Source organism: Ictidomys tridecemlineatus, chromosome 2 (assembly GCF_052094955.1).
Source record: "Ictidomys tridecemlineatus isolate mIctTri1 chromosome 2, mIctTri1.hap1, whole genome shotgun sequence".
Classification (NCBI taxonomy): Eukaryota; Metazoa; Chordata; class Mammalia; order Rodentia; family Sciuridae; genus Ictidomys; species Ictidomys tridecemlineatus.
The window spans coordinates 111,424,327-111,443,377 of record NC_135478.1 but is presented as its reverse complement, the minus strand read 5'-3'; the positions used below and the strand labels follow the sequence as shown (position 1 = coordinate 111,443,377).

The 19,051-nt window shown below is 39.0% G+C and overlaps 1 long non-coding RNA gene and 1 pseudogene across 26 annotated transcripts in view; one reads left to right on the top strand and one right to left on the bottom strand.

Annotated features, from left to right (window-relative positions):
* The window catches only part of LOC110596936 (uncharacterized), a 98,951-nt gene extending 82,615 nt beyond the window's left edge, over positions 1 to 16,336 (bottom strand). For 7 of the 26 annotated variants that reach the window (XR_013434952.1, XR_013434967.1, XR_013434958.1 and 4 more), the window contains exons 1-5: positions 16,114 to 16,321; positions 13,572 to 13,689; positions 8,824 to 8,976; positions 4,826 to 4,989; positions 630 to 696 (exon numbers count right to left, since the gene is read on the bottom strand). This is a non-coding gene — a long non-coding RNA (uncharacterized LOC110596936). Of the gene's footprint in view, positions 1 to 629; positions 697 to 4,825; positions 4,990 to 8,823; positions 8,977 to 9,306; positions 9,465 to 13,571; positions 13,690 to 16,038 lie in introns of all 26 variants that reach the window. The other 19 variants (XR_013434956.1, XR_013434964.1, XR_013434965.1 and 16 more) reach the window with 13 other exon arrangements.
* On the top strand, positions 5,250 to 5,964 carry LOC120891575 (ubiquitin-conjugating enzyme E2 variant 1 pseudogene; annotated as a pseudogene).
* Positions 16,337 to 19,051: the final 2,715 nt, after the last annotated feature.

Here is a 19,051-nt window from a genome sequence, read left to right as displayed (position 1 = left end):
ACATGGCAGATAAATGCTCTATCATTTGGGTCCTTTTTGAAATTTTATTTTGAGACCAGTCTTGCTAAATTGTCAAGGCTGGCCTCGAACTTGCAATTCACCTGCCTTAACTTCCCGAGTAGCTGGGATTACAGGTGTGCATCACCACACTCAAAACAAAAATTGTAAAGTTTTTATAGGAATTTCTTAAATCATATTTATAATCCTGTGGGGAGATGAGTATAACTCAGAACCATAAGAATTATATGGATCTGTGCCAGTCTGTGAAAGTTCTGTGGGTTAGTGGCATCAACTTTCTTTCCTGCCTGTTTTATTTGTGGGGTGAAACTATTTTGGTTATGTGAAAACCATGTAAAGAAATAAACATAGTCATTAAGTTAAACCTTAAGACACAGTTACAATCCTAAGCATGGATCTGCACTCCTGTGATGGTTGTTTTAGGCTTCATTGATCTGCCGAATTCTAACTTCTTCTGCAATTACTACAAAACAATTATTACATTGTTAGTTGTTCTGTTCTTTTTTTTTTTTCCCTAGAAGTTGTTTCATGTGCTAGTTCTAAATCCTAAGTAGATCAGAATCTCTTCCTGGAAGCAGGAATTAAATCTACTTACACCATGATCTTCTTACCTGACTGCCATGATGCTGGGCCTAAGGGAGGTTCTTCTCACTTACTGATTAATCAGCACTTAGTAAACTAGAATAACACAAGCAAGAAAGGAAAAAGGTTAGTACTCAAGAAAAGATGACAGAAATCATTAACTTCCAATTCCTCTGAAAATAATCTTAATATAGTCATGTCAGGCACACAAGAAAACTGGAGACCAACTTTGCCCTAAGTATGTTGAATGAATGAGTGAATGAATGCTACCCAAACTTTTCTATTTTTCTGGCATCTCTCATATTCTTTTATCTATCATTAACCTGTAGGTAAGATTTGGAATTATGACTAATATCCCTCTCCACATTTCATCAAATCTCTGATCATAAGCAAAAATAAAAACATTAAAAGGTGCAATCTTAGTGGCATAGTAAGTATACAAGAACTTGAGAATGCCACTTGCTGTCAGACTTAAAGGTCAACCAACCATTGGAATTGGCCTGTCCCAGTGGTATCAAGGAAAGTACCAAGTGCAGGCTGCTACTCTCCTTAGACACTAACTGTACAAGATTTGAGTGATAAGGTAATATCAGAAGAATGGGTTTCTATTAAATGAAACTAGTAGGTAAGAAACTGCTATTTTTGAGGGTATCATGATTTCAAATGACTGAAACTAATAGCTGCAGCTTTGTCACGGACACCATGTTCAACCCCAGGCAAGCCACTACCCCTCTCTGGAACACAGTTTTCTCCATTGTACAGTGTGACAGAGTGGTCTATACAATCTCCAAGACAGGTCCCGGTTATATTCTCTCATATCCCATACATCCACTATTACAATTCTTATATATCTGATATTAATTTGTCAGTGATTTTCATCATCAGTCAATAAATACTTCTAGTAATACTAAGGTCTTACTGAATACAATTTTTTTTATGCTTACTAAGGTCTTTGGCCTTACTCTAGTGAGAACATGTTGCCCAATTCTGAAGAGGCTTTGCTGACAGGAGAACAACGGCTTCTGGGGACAGCTGCCATCTTTATCCCTTTGTTCCCATAACCAAAGGACTTGGGCAAGCAGTGCTCACAATGAAATGTAAAAAGCAGGCCTAGGGGTCCCCTAGTTGTTAGATTCAGAAGGCTGCCACACATGGTTCAATCCTGCATAATTAACTAGCACCAGAGGAACCAATTTAGAATGAAAAATAAATAATTCAGAAAACTTCAAAATTTTAGAAAACTGTAAAATTCTAATATAATTTTATGTATTCAGTAGTTACTTTTACCTTATTTCCTAAACTAAACTAAAAACCATAAAATATAATGTATAATTGAACAGTAGCTATATTTTAATTGAGAAATGAATCTGAATGGCTAAGTTACAGAAACTGGTGGTGTAGCTAAGTGGCAGACTGCTTGCCTAGCCTGCAAAAAGCCCTGTGTTTGAGCCCCAAACTGTAAACAAATAAGGTATATAAACCCCAACGATGTGAGCACATCATCCTTACAGAGCTAGCCAACCAACTAATCCATGCTCATTCCTAGTTCCTCATTAATAAGTAATTACAGCTGACCAGCAGCAACTACCACAGTGATGGCAACACAGCCTATAATAAAGATAATGGATACATTATGAGGCTAAAATCGACATTTATGATGAGTTTTCAAGCTGGTCTCCAGTTAACATTTGCCACTAAATAGAAGCCAAAACAGAAGATTCTGTTGAGCTTTAGAAGGTAAGTCAAATGGTATGGTCCTCGTCAGTCTCAGCATAAGACAGACAAAGGGTAGAATGCTCTGGAAGCTGAAAAAAAAAGCAACTACTTGTTATTAGGGGCAGTACAGGAAGGACTCAAAGGACTCACAGAAGAGGTATGTTGGAGGTGGGTTTCAGAGGAAAAACAGACATTTGCAAGGGAAAGGCAGGTAGAAAGGCCATGTAGATAGAAAGACTCAGATGAAAATGAGATGTGGGTATCTGCCATGTTAAAAAAAGAAAAAAAAAAAAAAAAAGAGGAGGGCAAATTGTAGGACAGGAGGCCACAGATGTCAAGTGCTTTAGTCTTTGTCAAGCCAGCATGAGGAGTCAGAGAAAAAGGCAACAGAATTTGGTTTTCACAAAAATGACCAACATCGAACTAAGGCATTGGTTGGCAGACAGTTGTGCCCAGAACTCCAGAGTTCCTTGGTGCTATATCAGGGCCTAATCTGTGAGAGCAGAGAGGATACTAATACTTTCTTGTTTTTAGATATTGGGATTTCAAGTAAGACTTTGGCAGAAGAATTAAGAGAAGCCATCTTGAGCTGGAATCAGCAAAGAGCACTGAGACAGTGTCTCACGTAGACAAGAGGCATGGGAACTTTTCTACAAATGAAGGGAGCCAAAAAAGGGAGGTAGGTCTATTAGGTCTGTGGGAGTTGGGAATAGGACTTGGGAATAGTGATAGAAATAAGGCCTTCAAGATGTTTTTATTTTTTCACCATAGACTGAAAATTACTGCAAGTGCTGTACATGTAGAGAAGCTTTAAGTATATATCAAAACTTTCTCTTCACTGCCCACTCCCCACCCCCCCCACCCCAGTTCTGGGGCTCAGATGCAAGGGCATTGCATATGTTAGGCAAGTGCTCTACCACTGAGCCACATCTCCAGCCCACATTCTCTGGACAAAATGTTTAGTGCCATAAAAAGAACTTAACAGATTTAAAGAGAAAAAAGCAAGGAAACTATTCAAATCATTATCATCTGCTGTTAATCAAGGTCACATAAACCCATGATTTACTTAGTGAGAAATATTATAGTCATCACCCAGGAAAGGGTTCTAAGGAGTGCTCTGTGATGTAGCTGAGAAAAGGCTAGCATAGAGAAAAGCTAGAAAACAAGTAGTACATGGAATGGCTCCAACTTTTCTGTTTTAAACTATTCTCAAACTGGCTTTTAGGAAGCAAATCAAAAAATCTAATTACTTTAAATAAAAGGATACGTTAATATTAATCCTTTTTTAAATAAATATTTCCATAGACTGACTCATTCTTGGAGTGTTTCCCATAGTTGGCCTCTGTTGTAATTAAAAGTCATCCATGAGGGTTTATTTATGTGTTATGATGAACAATAATTGGATTTGACCAGAAAATGTATATAAGTATACTGGAGAATATTATCATTGGAATGAATGATTTCTATTGAGATGAAAGATCAGGATGGAACTTGGGCTGAGTCAAAACACTGCCAAAATATAGTCGCCCCATTGTGGTTCTGTCAGCTTAGCAGCATTATAAAATCACCTACCCTCTGTGCCTCAGTTTCCTCAGTAGTGAAATACAGGTGATACTGGACCTTTTTTAGAATTATTGAAAAGATGAGTTTCCAAATGCAAACCTTTAGTATGGTTCCTGCAGTATGTGGTAAGCATGCACTTATTGTTAACCACCATCATCACTAGGACTGTTAACATCATTCCAGTTTGACATAGTAGTACATATGCTCAAAAGCAACTCTTTAAGACCTTGAGTACATGTGCTGAACAGAGTGTTTCTGACCTTGACTACACACTGACCAAAGTGCTCAAGGTGGAATTAGAATCTAGCTCTGGCTCACTTCTAATCTAGACTTTTCCCACTATTCTGCCTGAATTCTTATGGTTGTTCCTCTAGTTTAGAGATCATAATAAAAAGTATACTGTAAAGGATAAATTAACTTTTATCGCTGATTTTATCAGTCTGACTATAAATGGATTTCCTAAATAAAGTGGATGAGAAACTTTAAAATATGAGGAGAAACTTTTTTTATAGCTACAAGATATATTATTCGACATTAAATGCCTACAACCACCTCTGTAACAAACTGGAATCTCTGCTGAAAACTGTGGAACACCAGTTTGGTGCTCTAGGTATAAATTGAAGGCACATGCTTTCAGCACATTTAAATGAAAAGAATCAACTTATGTGGGCTTGTGATGGCACTTACTGGATCCTGGTTAGGCCACTCTATTTGAAAAAGTTTATAGAGAACTCCTAATTTGGAATTTGAAGTATTCTTTTGGATAATTAAATGAGTGAGTCTATGAAAATAAAGATTTTTTTTCCTGCAGGGGTAAGATATAGAAAACAGGTATTTTCTCTTTCGCATCCACTATGAACTAGAGCCCTCTCTATGAACACAGTACTTAAAAAGGACTAATGACTTCATGTACTGTAACAGAGCACCTTAAAAAACATTTTCTTACTTGGTATCCATAATAACTACATGCAGTTGGTACAAAGGATGTCACTGAAGTTCAAAAAAACGAAATTTCTTTTCCAGTATCAAAGTTAGACAATGATAGTCTTTCACATCTCACATACTTTCAAATACTTTTTTCTCTTCCTTTTCTGTTATCTGGAGATAAAACTGCAAAGGAGAACAGAGAAACATTTTTATATAGGGAAATTGTCACACTGAGGATGAGGCTCAGGGATTTGATGGTTGAAAGCTAGAAAGCATGGTGGGAATATTGGTCATCCTTTATTAGGAGGTGGCAAAAACCTCTAGTCAGCTATTCCCAACACCCCGCCTTCCCCAATCCATTTCCATAGGTCTTTTTTTATATCCAGGCCAAACAAAGAAAGCACAGGTTACATAAGTGGGCATATGCTCGAAAGCAACTGTTTATGACCTTGAGTACATGTGCTGAACAGAGTGTTTCTAACCTTGACTACACACTGACCAAAACAGCACGAATTCATGGCATTGATTATACACTAAAAACATAACACATCCTTCCAGAAGCCCCAGAGAAGAGCCTAACTATAGCCATTTTGGGCCTGCCTCCACAAAAACTCATTAGATTTGCTATATACTTGGGTAATATCTTTTAAGACTTGCTTATGCCATGTAGTAATTTAATTTTAAAAAGTCAGTGACTAGGACACAAGAGAGCAGCCACCCCAAGCTCAGGAGTAAAAGTCCCTTGCAATTTCCAACTGCTGGAAGAACTCAAAGAAGGCCAAAAAGGAGTAGGAGATGGCATAGTTAACTGGGGTCTAGATGATGAAGACATGATACAAGATGGAGAGGGATGATAATTGGGCCTCCAAGAACAATTAAGAAAATTAAATATGCAGACTTAAAATAAAATGTGGACCTAAATACCCAGAAGCACTCTCCTTTGTAAGATTTGTAACAAAAATTAATATGAATGGAGTTAATAGTTCTAATGAAGTGGTGGACCCAAGAGCCACATCAGTGCTAGCAAAATGGCAGAATTCAAATGGCATCAAATTTGTTTTGCAAGAGTTGCAGTGCTTAATGATGTCTAAAGAAAATATGAAACTCTCTCAGCCACTAGGACAGTGGTTACAGCAATTAATCAAAAAGAAAAATTAATCATAAATCACAAGTCCCACCCCATTTGATTTAAGCAGTCATTTTCCAATGCAGTAACTTTTTTAGATACATCTTATAGACTTCAAAATACTGGAAAGGAAGCTCCCATTCAAAGGCAATTTATCTTAAGATACTGTAAATGATACTAATTTTTTGTCCATTTGAAATATATAAGTTGTGTTATAACAAATTGTTTTGTCAAGTGTAACCACTATTCATATAGTTGAACTTCTGGGATCAAGAAAATCTATTTAAATTGATTCCCATCATGACAGTTGGGGCACATTTAACTCAACTGTGAAGTCATAATCACCTTGCTGCTGATTACTTGGTCTGGAGGCTCCACCCTTCTGGGGACAGCCCTCTCCTGGGAGGCTTGCTACAGTAAAGTTTTCATATCACAAACCTGGGGACTACTGCTGACAGTGGGGAGTGCTTTGCCTGCACCCTGGTTTCTTTTTTAAGTCTTAAATGATGTTCCATCCAAGCTATCATCCTGCCATTTTGGGCCTGCCTCTCCTTCACTCTCATCCTTGGCCAAAGCACATTGTAACCCTCTGCCTCCTCAGAAATTGGCCTCCAATGAGTAATTCATGGCTTTCCCTATCTCTCCCCTCCCCCACCTTTATTGAGGGTGCTGATTTTTCCCTCCTCCTCAACTCCTTTGTCGCACTGACACCACCCAACACTTTCTTTTTTTTTTTTATTTTAAAATATTTGCAATTTATTTTTTTTTCTTTTTCCATTTTTTTTTGATTGTTCAAAACATTACAGAGCTCATGATATATCATCTTTCATACATTTGACTCAATTGGGTTTTGAACTCCCCAAATACATAATGCAGACTCACTTCTGTTACATACTCACATTTTTACATAATGGCATATTAGTGACTGTTGTATTCTGCTACCTTTCCTATCCCCTACTATCCCCCCTCCCCTCTCCTCCCCTCCCATCTTCCCTCTCTACCTCCTCTGCTGTTGTTCAATTCTCTCCCCTTTTTTTCCCCCTCCCCCTTGCCCCTCATAACCTCTTATAATTTTGTGTATCACTGAAGGTCTCCTACCATTTCCATATGTTTTCCCTTCTCTCTTCCTTTCTCTCCCCCCATTCGTCTTAGTTTACTGTTAGTCTTTTCCTCATGCTCTTCCTTCCTGTTCTATTCTTAGTGGCTCTCTTTATATCAAAGAAGACATTTGACATTTATTTTTTAGGGCTTGGCTAGCTTCACTTAGCATAATCTGTTCTAATGCCATCCATTTCCCTGCAAATTCTATGATTTGTCATTTCTTAGTGCTGCATAATACTCCACATTGTGTATAGCTGCCACAATTTTTTTATCACTCATCTATTGAAGGGCATCTAGGTTGGTTCCACAGTCTAGCTATTGTGAATTGTGCTGCTATAATCATTGATGTGGCCGTATCCGTATAGTGCACTCTTTTAAGGTCCTCAGGGAATAGTCCAAGAAGGGCAATAGCTGGGTCAAATGGTGGATCCATTCCCAGCTTTCCCAGGAATCTCCATACTGCTTTCCAAATTGGCCTCACCATTTTGCAGTCCCACCAGCAGTGTACAAGTGTGCCCTTTTCCCCACATCCTCGCCAACACTTATTATTGTTTGACTTCATAATGGCTGCCAATCTTACAGGAGTGAAATGGTATCTTAGGGTGGTTTTGATTTGCATTTCTCTGATTGCTAGAGATGGTGAGCATTTTCTCATGTGCTTGTGGATTGATTGTATGTCCTCCTCTGAGAAGTGTCTGTTCAGGTCCTTGGCCCATTTGTTGATTGGATTATTTGTTATCTTATTGTTTAATTTTTTGAGTTCTTTGTATCTGGATATTAGGGCTCTATCTGACCACCCAACACTTTCAACTACCCTTCCTTGCTTTGGCCAGACGCCATCAGGTAAGGATGGAAAGTCTCTGAGCTCCCTCCTTTAGTTTTGAAAACATGTTAATTCACTGAGAAATAAGTATTGGATCCTGGGCCCTGTCCCCCTCAATTGATGCATCTTTGGTTCACATTTTTATAAGGTGAACAGGGCAGTTACCAGAGTTACACAGACCTTTTAGGACTCATAGCCCCTACTGCTTAGACCTGAAGAAAGGCCACATAAAGACACTTGTAAACACACAGGGTTCTTTTGGATTATTTCCTTTTCCTGTAATGACTTTGCTTTTAGACAGTAAAGAAGGTATGAACAGGGCTCTTGTTGGGTCGCCCTGCCACCCATGTGGGTCTAGTGTGGAATCTAACAACTGGAACCAGAGAAACCTGGACCTGGCACAAACCTTGCTTTTGGTGCTCAGCAAGGACTGAGGAGGAACCCACAGTACATATAAAGCAGATCCCAAATTGGTGGGGCTAGCCTCATGGCACATCACTGTATCTTCATACTTCCTATTCAGGACCACTAAATGCTGAAATGTGGATCATACAAAATAAAGCCAATTCATGGTGTTAGGAAAAAAAAAAAAAAGTCAGTGACTAGAATCTCCCAGTGCATAGTTGATTAATATATCCTACATCCACCTCAGAGATCCAGTGCCATATCATTTGGCACCTCTATCATTTGGCACTTCTGACTCCTGAGTTCTGCCTCAGCAGGACCTCATCAGAGTATGCCATTGCAAACAACCTCAAGGCCAGTAAGCCTGAAAAGCATTTTAATGAAGACTTTGACCTGAAAGAAAGGGACTGAAAGGCCAAAGGAGCTGACAATTAGTATATAAAAGTAAGAGCAATTCTGATGCTATTTTCAATTCAGGAATTGTCTCAGAAGTTGTGTGATTTATGTTGCTAGCTTTGGCCATTCCTCTGCTCCTTCCCTTTAAAAATAATTTTTAAATTACCTTATCTGATGAAAGTTGACAGTAGATTCCTCTCTGATTAGTCCTTTTCCAAGAGTACAGAATTCTTCCTGTTGGGCATCTGTGATCCCAGTTATTGGGAGGCTGAAGCACGAGGATCATAAGTTTGAGGCCATGTGGGGCAACGTAGTGAGACTGTATCAAAATAAAAAAATAAAAAGGGCTAGGAATGTAGCTCAGTGGTAAAGTGCCCTGGGGCTTGAGCCCCACTAACATACACATACACACACACTCAAAAAAAAAAAAAAAATTTTTTTTAACCCCAAACAAATCTTGACTAAGTGAATGAAATTATTTCCACGAGCTATCAATTTCTTCATACTTGGCACCAATTAAGGCTGTTGCAGGCCATTTTCCCCATTACCAGATTTCAGGAAGATATGAATTCCTTATGGTTCTAGTCCTTAGTAGTTCTGAATTAAGAGGCAACAGGGAAAAGTGTAGAATAATGAAGCTGGTGTTAACCTGCTGTACGGTAGTAATCTGTTCTTCCCAAGTGGTGGAGTTGGCTTCAAGTCTTTTCTTCAATGAATCCTATAGGTTAAAGTTATACTTCAGATGTGTGAAGTTTCCCACCTCCCTGGTGGAGCAGTTCATTCCCATCATTGACCTCCTGACTTGAACTAAAGAGAGTGAGAGATTTGTCAAGCTGTAATTTCCATCTGACTTTTCTGTCAAAATAGGTACCATTAAATAAAACTGAGGAGCACTTGTAAGTTCTACTCAGTTTTGTGGGTAACAGAATGTGCTTCCCAGAATTGGAGCACATTAGGTACAACAAATTAGGTATACATACAACAAACATATGGAGGAGTTTGAATTTTTCTCTGGTTTGATCTGATATAAAGAAATGCCATGGTTCTAGGTTCATTTTGTATATCAAAAGGAGGAGTCTTCAACCATCCGTTCTATTATCGATGGTGCTGAGAGATGTAAAAAGGCATCAAAATGTGACACGTTCATTGTTTTAATGTCAAACTTTGACTTAAGTGAAACTTCAGATACTACCATATTTTTCCTAAAATATTATGTATAAGTAAGGAGAGGAAGTTTTGGTTTTCATTTTGTAGTCTTCTGTATTTTTTTTAATGACTATGCATTAATCTTTTCCCCTAAAATATCAAGGTACAAAGAAAAAAGTACTTTTAATTGTTATCGTTCCTCAAAATCTCTTACATAATAGCAAATCTTGATTATTACCATTTTGATCCTTTCTTTTTTTTTAATTTAAGAATAATTTTAAGCTGGCATAGTGGTTTGCACCTATAGTCTCAGCTACTCCAGAGGCTTATGTTTATGTTGTATTCCTGCAGTCCAGGAGCTTCTGATCAGTGTGGGCAACATAGTGATACACAGACTCAAACACAAAACAAACAAAAGAGCTGCTTTTTGGGGGTGTAGGGGGCACCAGAAATTGAACTCAGGGGCACTCAGCCACTGAGCCACATTCCCAGCCCTCTTTTGTATTTTATTTCGAGAGAGGAACTCACTGAGTTGCTTAGTGCCTTGCTTTTGCTGATGCTGGCTTTGAACTCATGATCCTCCTGCATCAGCCTCCAGAGCTACTAAGATAACTGGGATTACAGGTATATGTCACCACACGTGGCTTTTTTTTTTTTTTTTTTGAGTTGAACTAGAAATTTATTATGATTAATCCAGACACTAGACGATTGCCTTTTGGGCTTCAGTCTCTAAGTCACAAACTTTGAGGCTGAATCTGTTTGAAATTACTGAATCTTATTGCATTCAAGATAATGGCAGAAATGTGCATTTCCAAGATGGAGATTATGAGGTAATGCAATCTGTCATGCACCAGAGCCTCTCAGAGTCCAGCGGGAGTCATGTGCTTTTGTCAGGATAACTGGCAAGGCTTCAGAAATGTTACCCTCTGGTTTGAACTTCAGAACTTATCCTAAATATCAAGTTTGGCATATTCGTGGGATTTACATAGATCGTTTTGTATTTAATGCATCCAGACTTTTACAAAAGCTCATTATGTGAGACATCATCAAAGCATACATAACTCTAGTTAGCATTATTCATAAGATGTCTCAAGACAAACTTTCATTTTCCTGTTATGTTCAACCATGTAGCTAATAATTATGTAGTTTTCAGGGTATGCTTTATAATTTTTTAGTACTGAAGCAGTAATTTCAGGGTAATTTATACTACCATATTTTTCCTGAAATATTATGTATGGGTAAGTAGTCTTAGATGAAGGTGGTGATGGGATTTTAATCCCAATTTCTTTCCCAAGGAAGATGATGCATTGGTGTGGTAGTTGCTAAGTATGTGGTGGAAATGGTTGTTGATGCAGTATACAAATTCTTTCACTCAAATATTGCATTCCATCCCCCATTTAAGGGGATGATGCATCTCTAGCAAAAAGTACAGCTAAGCACAGAATAGACCTGGGTTAAGAATAGAGGCCTTTTGGCATCTTATGTGGGGGTCCCTTCAGACGTCACCCGAGTGTGACAATCCAAGGCTTAACATTCTCCTCTCTCATCATCAGCTCCTTCTGTCCTCTTCTTTCTATGGCTTTCTGCTCTACTACATGGATTGAGTCTGCTTTCCATACTCTCATGTGTCCTGGGCTCCTGGCTATCCTTTTGTCTGGCCACTGCTTTCTTCTTTCTTTCCATAGTTTACTCAGTAGGTATTTGCAGAATACTGGGAATTCTTTGGTGAAGTAGCCCCTGCCCCTATCCTCATGGGGGCTGCTAAGCTTTGAGAATAGTACCCATTTTCCAGCATCTAAACTTACTCAGGCTTTTGGTTTTCTGGTTTTATCCTCAAGTATGAGAACCTGAGTAATGTGAATCCCCTCCTTCGTTTTCTTGTGCCACCATCACAGACCGATTTATAGGCCCATTTAATTTTCTAAGCTGCTGGGCTAATAGTCAGACTCCAGAGCAGGAATGTTCCCCCTTGGGAAGCTCCTAAAAGATCCAGGCCCTAGACTTCTCTGTCAAATGGTCTCCCATTTTGTGATACTTTGAAACTACAGTTAGTGATTAATAGATTAAGCTGATGAAGTCCATACAAAACCCACAATATAAAAGAAAAGAATATAAATAAGTTTGATCCATTAGATACATATAGAATACATATTCATATACATTTTAATATGGAATATTAAAATTGGTTTTCCAAAACTGACATTAGAGACCACAAAACTAAGTCAAATTATTTTTTAAGAAATTGGTAATCCTCAGGGTTAGGGATATAGCTAAGTAGGTAGAGTGCTTGCCTTACATGCACAAGGCCTGGGTTCAATCCCCAGCAACACCAAAAAAAAAAAAAAAAAAGAAAAAGAAATTAGTAATATTATTCAGATCATATTTTCTGATAACAGAGTTGTTAGAGTTTGAATTCAATTATAAATGATTCCTAGGATAAATGCATACCTTTGAACACTAAAAATTCCTTTTAAATATCTGCAGAGTCAAAGTAGAAGTCAAAATTTAAAAGATGGGAATTGTTAACAAGATTTTTTTCTTTTTTGGTACCAGGGATTGAACTCAGGAGTGCTTAGCCACTAAGCCACATCCCCAGTCCTTTTTTATATTTTATTTAGAGTCAGGGTCTCACTAAGTGGCTTTAGGGTCTCTCTAAATTACTGAGACTGGCTTTGAACTCATCTTCTCCTGCCTCAGCCTCCAGAGTGCTGGGATTACAGGCATGTGCCATCCTTCCCAACTGTTAAAGAAGTCTTGAACCTAATACATATGGTTCTGTTTTCTGATTCATTCAATACCTTGCTTAATGGTAATAGTGTTATTTCACATATGAATTTAGAATTCTCCTTCACAGTGTTTCTTTAAAAATTTAGATCAGATTTAAATACACATACACCTACATTGTAAACAGGTGGGAAATAATTGCCAAGCATAAAATAGAACATAGGGGTTGACTTTAGTTTTAACTGAGAGTTTCCTCAAAAGCACAGAACAATGAACATTTTAATGGCTCAATGTTATGAGACTACAAACAAAATACTTAGATCAAATAGTTGCAGTATTCCTCATTGCTTATTTCACATAAATGAAGGTTTTTAAAAAAGAAAAAGAGCCAAGCATGGTGGCACATGCCTGTAATCCCAGCGGCTTGGGAGGCTGAGACAGGAGGATTGTGAGTTCAAAGCCAGCCTCAGCAACGGTGAGGCACTAAGCAACTCAGTGAGACCCTGTCTCTAAATACAAAAAAAGGATGTGGCTCAGTGGTCGAGTGCCCCTGAGTTCAATCCCTGGTACCAAAAAAAGAAAAAAGGAAAAAAAAAAAAAGGTTAAGTGATGAACTTCAGTGAGACCCAAGATAAGCATTTCAATTTCAAAACAAAACTGAAATACTAATAATCACTTTATTAAGTACAAAAGTATTTCAATACAAGTAAAAAGCCCAGTTCACCAGCAGGGAAAACTGACAGCATTTCCAAACCTGAGATTAAATTTGTGTAAATATGTACAGTACCACAAGGTGAAATGCACTTCTTGGTTGAGCCCTCTATATCCAAGGCTGACAAGGGGTTCCTGCTGAATTCTCTTAGATTCCCAATCTAAAAAGCTACCATAAGTTTTAGGCCATGGGCTGGAAAGACTGAAGTCTGTAAAAATGAGATCAATGTTTGAGCAGGATGGAGTTCTTTTTCTGATGGGCAAACTAGTCACATTTCCAGCCAATCCCTGAGCCTTCGATGCTAAGGGTGCACATGGTTATAACAAGCTTACCTGATGTGCCCTTGATTTCACTGGGGACAGTATGCAGAGCTGGATACAGAGGAGAAGTGATGGGACTAAGTTCCCCACAGTGGATGCTGCTTTGCAACCAGGGCATTCTAAGTCAACTCTGAATAACAAAAAACATATATGTGATTCTTAATCCACTGTGACTAAATGGCTTTAAAGCAGGGAATGTCTATTTGCTAAGCCTTCCTCTTATTCCTATTTCAAGCATTAGTGGTTAGTTCTTTCCAATGTGGTTCTTATAGGCACTTATAGGGTTACCATGTTTTCTTTCTTTCACACATACCATATTTACACTGAACCTTAGAACTTCAGGTCTTTTAACAAGTACAGCCAGACCAAAAGAAGAAACATTGAGAAGCAGACTCAGTAGCCAATTATTTGCATTATGATGTTAGGAAAAAAAAAAATCACCACTAGTAGATGATTTTTTTTTCTAAATCATTTAGCATTTATCAAATGTCCAGACCAAAGATCATTTCCAAGTAGGAAAGTTCTAATTCTAACTTCTCTATTGGCCCATATGTAACACAACATATTCTGTTCCTAAAAATTTGTGGCAAGATTTGCTTCCCTGGCTATCTATGATGCTGCTTCTAAATGGGCTTACAGATGCAAAATACCTCAAAATAGCCTTTGTTAACTAATTTACCTGCCCTAATTTTCAAGTCTTGAATTCCAAGTTTCTAAATTTTGAAAGTAATTAGATTGAAAATTGTCTTATTCTATTTCATCCATTTTCTTGCATTTCAGAAGGGCACTGTAAAAATTAAAACTGCCAAAACAGAAATTCTGAGGGCTGGAATTAGGGGATAGAAATTTACTTAAATAAAAAGCAGCTTAAAAATCATGTTGCTAGGTATAAAATATCCATTGGGATAGCTAGCTATCCATTTGATGCTTAATAACATCTCCTGCTCTTTATCTTTCTACCTCTCCCTGCTCTTCGCATGTATTATCAGTTCTCCAACTGGTAGGTTCATTTTCTACATTTAGAAAACAGGACAAATGAAACTCACTTAAAAAGAATTAATTGAGGCCTAAACATGGTTACTTTCAAAAAATGCTCAACAAAATGCTGGGTATATCATAAGCACAATAAAAATAGGCACTGTTACTATGGTCTAGACAGGGAGCATGGCACAGTGGTCAAGAGTTCAGGGTTTGGGGTCAGCCAACCTGGGCTTCCATGTACATTTATAAGCTGTGTAACCTTACACAAGTCACCAACCTCTCTATTTCTTTTTCCTTGCCTTGTAAAAAGAGATAAAAATACCCATGGCATGAGATTATCTAGAACCATGTTTCTTAAACTAGTAAAGGACTAGTTTTTATCATTTCTGTCTCTGACCACTACCTAGCTCTACTATGCACGACTATGAAGTAGCTCCCTTCACCTACAAAGCATCAGGTCAGCAATACCTAGAGCTGGTCTCCACTTGCTTGGTGTTGCAACATCATCTCACTGTAAAGTTTTGAGACCACCTTCCAAGTAGCACAATTCCACAGCACTGGTCTCAACAATGGCAATTTTCAATCAGAGGACACTGACAATAGTTGAAAACATTTTGATTCACTCAACTAAGAGTGCTGTTAAACCTCCTACAGTACTCAGGGTAGCCTCCCTCTGCCTAAGAATCATTTGATCATATATCTCAGTAATATACAGACTGAGAAACCCTTTTCTAAATGGTTAAAGAGGATAACTTGTGGAAACTATTTAGCAGAGTGCTAGATACACAGTAATTGGTCAATACACAAAGGATAGAAGGATATCCAGTTGATGTAGAGTCAAAACAATAAAAAAAAATGATACTTGTGGCCTCTTTGTACATACAAAGGCCTGTAACAGAGGAAAGGGTGGACTTCGGCAGGACAAGAGGCATATTCACAGTGAAGTCTGCCAAGCTTTAAACTTCAGGGCTCCTTCCATAGTCATGCACACTTCCATGTACGGATGTGACTTCAGATTCTTTCAAAGGTTTCACAGCCCACAAAACCCAGGTTCTAGTACTGGCCCCACTACTTTTAGTGTAACCCTGGGTTTAAAAAAAGAAAAAAAAAATCACGTCTGTGAGCTTCATTTTATTTCTCTGTAACAGGGCTGAAACGTGAGGCAAAAATAAATTCATACATACAAAGTGCTTAGTAATAATAGATGGTATACAGGACATGCTCAATAACTCTCAATCACCATTATTATTATAAGTGCTGGCTTCTTGAGGAAAAAAAAAAAGAGGGGATGAGGTACATGAAGCAGCTTGTTGCCTAGCCTAAGCCCATGCCACTACACAGGAGAGGATCAAGGCTGGGATGCAGGTTGTCTGATTCCAGTTCACTTAGGCACAACCAACATTCAAGGAGGGCAAACTGACTACCCTGCCTTTGTGCTGAGCAGTAAAATTTAGGTCTTCCGAGAGGGGGTCCCAGGGCTCCCAGAAAGGCCCCTCACTCAGTCTCCCGGTCCACCGGCCTACGCCAGGATGCCGCGCTGGTGCAGCTTGACTCCACCTTCGCTCCTGCTCACCCAGGTTCCGCCAGCAGCACTACAAACCGCAGGTTCCGCTCAACCAGGCTTGGTGCCTCCGCCTGCCGCACCAGAAGGCTCCACGGGCCCAGGTACTGCCACAGTCATTCAGAACACAGACTCTTCCCTGTTCGCTCACGTAAAGCTCCCGGCACGCTGAGGGTAAGGGGCCACTTCCGTCGCAAACTCCGCCCAGCTGCACCTGCGCGCGCCACTATCAGCCGCATCCACGCACTGGGCTCGGGTCGTTGCTGGGGTAACCGTCCGCCCCACCAAAATTCCGGCCTGGGCAAAGGTTGCTCCAGGATTAATGTTCCTTTCAGGCTAACTTTCTGCTTTCATCAACCTGCCGTCCCTGGCAGTGTTCCACCGCCATTACTGATTCCCTGTGACCAACATGGCCCCATCCTTTGATCCTTTGTGCTCTAGGATCTTTGTGGATTAGACAGGAGGTGTCTCCCAAAGGCTCACGTGTGAGAGAATGCAAGAAAGTTTAGAGGTGAAATAATTGGGTTATGAGAGCCTTAATCCAATCGGTGAATTAATCCAGTGCATTAACTGGGCAGTAACTGGAGGCAGGTGGGGTGTGGCTGGAGGAGGAAGGTCATTGGAAGTATATCTTTAGGGTTTATATTTTGTTTCTGGTAAGGGAGCTTTTTCTGTGCTTCCTGGCAGTGACCTGAGCTGTTTTCCTCCACCATGCCCTTCTGCCTCACCTCAGGCCCAGAGCTGTGGAGTCCGACCATTGACTAAACCTCAGAAACCCTAAGCCAAAAAAACTTTTCCTCCTCTTATTATTCTTGGCAAGTCTTTTGGTCACAGGGACACAAAAGTTGACAGTTGACTAAAACAATGCCTCATTCCAAAGAGATCTAAGTTTTCTCTCCTCCTCCTCCTTTTTTTTTCTTCTTCTTTTTTAAATGAATCCATGCTCATTTTTTTTTTTTACTAAATCTTCACCCCCCCACACACACCAAAAACAACAACAACAACAACAAAACAAAACAAACTCAAAACAAACAAACAAAAACTTCACCACAGGCCCAAGACATTATATTCCCATTTTACAAATGCCACCTCAGGAACTCTCACCTGAACATACTTCTGTAAAACTGCAGCTCTTCTGCTCCTTCAAAATAAACACTCACCCCTTTGTTCTTTAATTCCCAGTGCCCTTAAAATACATTTTGTAATCTTGGTGCCTGCCTTCCTCAGAGTACCTTTTGAGTACTCTATAAAGTATAGGAGGTATAGGAGGTGACAATTGTGTCTTGCTGGCTGCTTTATTGCAGAGTAGCATATTATATTCAATGGATGTTTGCTGAATAAATGAGGAGGCAGCTTAGTTGAGTGTTTGGCCCAATGCTACATATAGTCAGTGGCAGACCTCCTGTATAATTCATTCTCAGTCTGGAGCTTTACTGAGTCACTTAATCGTTCAGGCTTAATTTGTAATAGGATTGGTAATATCTACCTAATATCTACCTCACAATGAACAAGCCACGCAAAGGAGATATGGCAAGCATTCTGTATACTTGAGATAGTTATACCCAAACACATGAGATTCCCAAAGAGGAGTGTCTTTGTTTGTTTAAAAATTTGGGGCTGGGAACATAACTCAGAGATAGAGCATTTACCCAACATGCAGCAATGCCCCAGCACTGGGTTCAATCTCCAGCAGTGTAAAAACAAACAAAACCGAAAAAGGTTTAAGTGCCTACCATGCACTCATGTAACTTCCAGTCATTAGCCAGATAATCAACAATCACCAAGATAGAATTATATAATTCAAAATTGTGATAGAAGCTATAAAGAAAAAATAATAACAATGGGATACAGAGTTTAGACATCAGAGAGGAATGTTCTCATTAGGTTTGTAGATTTCCTTCCTGGAGATCTAGCCCTTGGAATTGTTGGAATGTAGGGCATGAAAAGAACCCCCATTTGAAAGGAGGAAGGAGAATGTTTCTCTTTAGATAAGCTGAGGACTCTGACTCATTAACTTCTCTTGGACATTTTTCCTGATGGGTCGATCAGTTCATGCTAATATCCCTGTGTTTTTGATGTGTTTACAAGTACAAATAGGCAATGGAGCACAGGGACAAGGCTTCCAATCCCATTCGTTTTTTTGCCCCTCAATATCACCACTCTGAGTCTCAGCGCCTGCATCTATAAAATGGGAATGATAAAGAGAGTTGACTTCTGAATTGTCACAGGATTGAATAAGAAAAGCTGACATCAGACATTGTAAGTGATCTATACATTAGCTATGTTATTGTTCTGGGAGATATATCCTAAAGAGTAGGTTTGGAAAAGACCTTATAAATCTTATATTCAAATAGTTTGTGGTTTGTTAAGATGCCTGGATTTCTCTGCTTTCCTGTACTGCCCATCATTCACTTATTCCCATTCAATAAAAGGAAGTGCAAGAGAGACAAAAGAAGGGTATGCGATTATTTAAAGACAACGTGTTGTGTGGAAACACACTGTGGGCATTATGACTTTTCTGTTCCTGCTTTAGGGTTTTTGCTGTCTCCTTTACTTACAGTGCTCTTCCTTGGTAATTGTACAGGCCTCTGCACACTACTGAGGCTCAGCCTGAATGTCCACTCCTCAAAGTACCCATTTCTCATACCTTAAAGCACCCCCTGGAATCATTCCTATTCATAGTCCTTGTCTTTCCTCATGAATAGTTTTTATCATTGTTTGCATTGTGTTCTTTCATTTTTTCTGTTGTTGTTTGTCTTCCCTGCTGAACTGTGAACTCTGTGAAGGCAGAGACAATGTCCGGTTCACTATTTTGTTCTTGATGCCAGAACAACATCTAGAACAGAATAGTGTCCTCACTGTTGATTGGATGTAAAGCAATAATGCAGAAGAAGTAAAAAAGAAACATGTTTGTCAAAAAGGACTGAAGGAGAAAGAAAAAACAATAAAA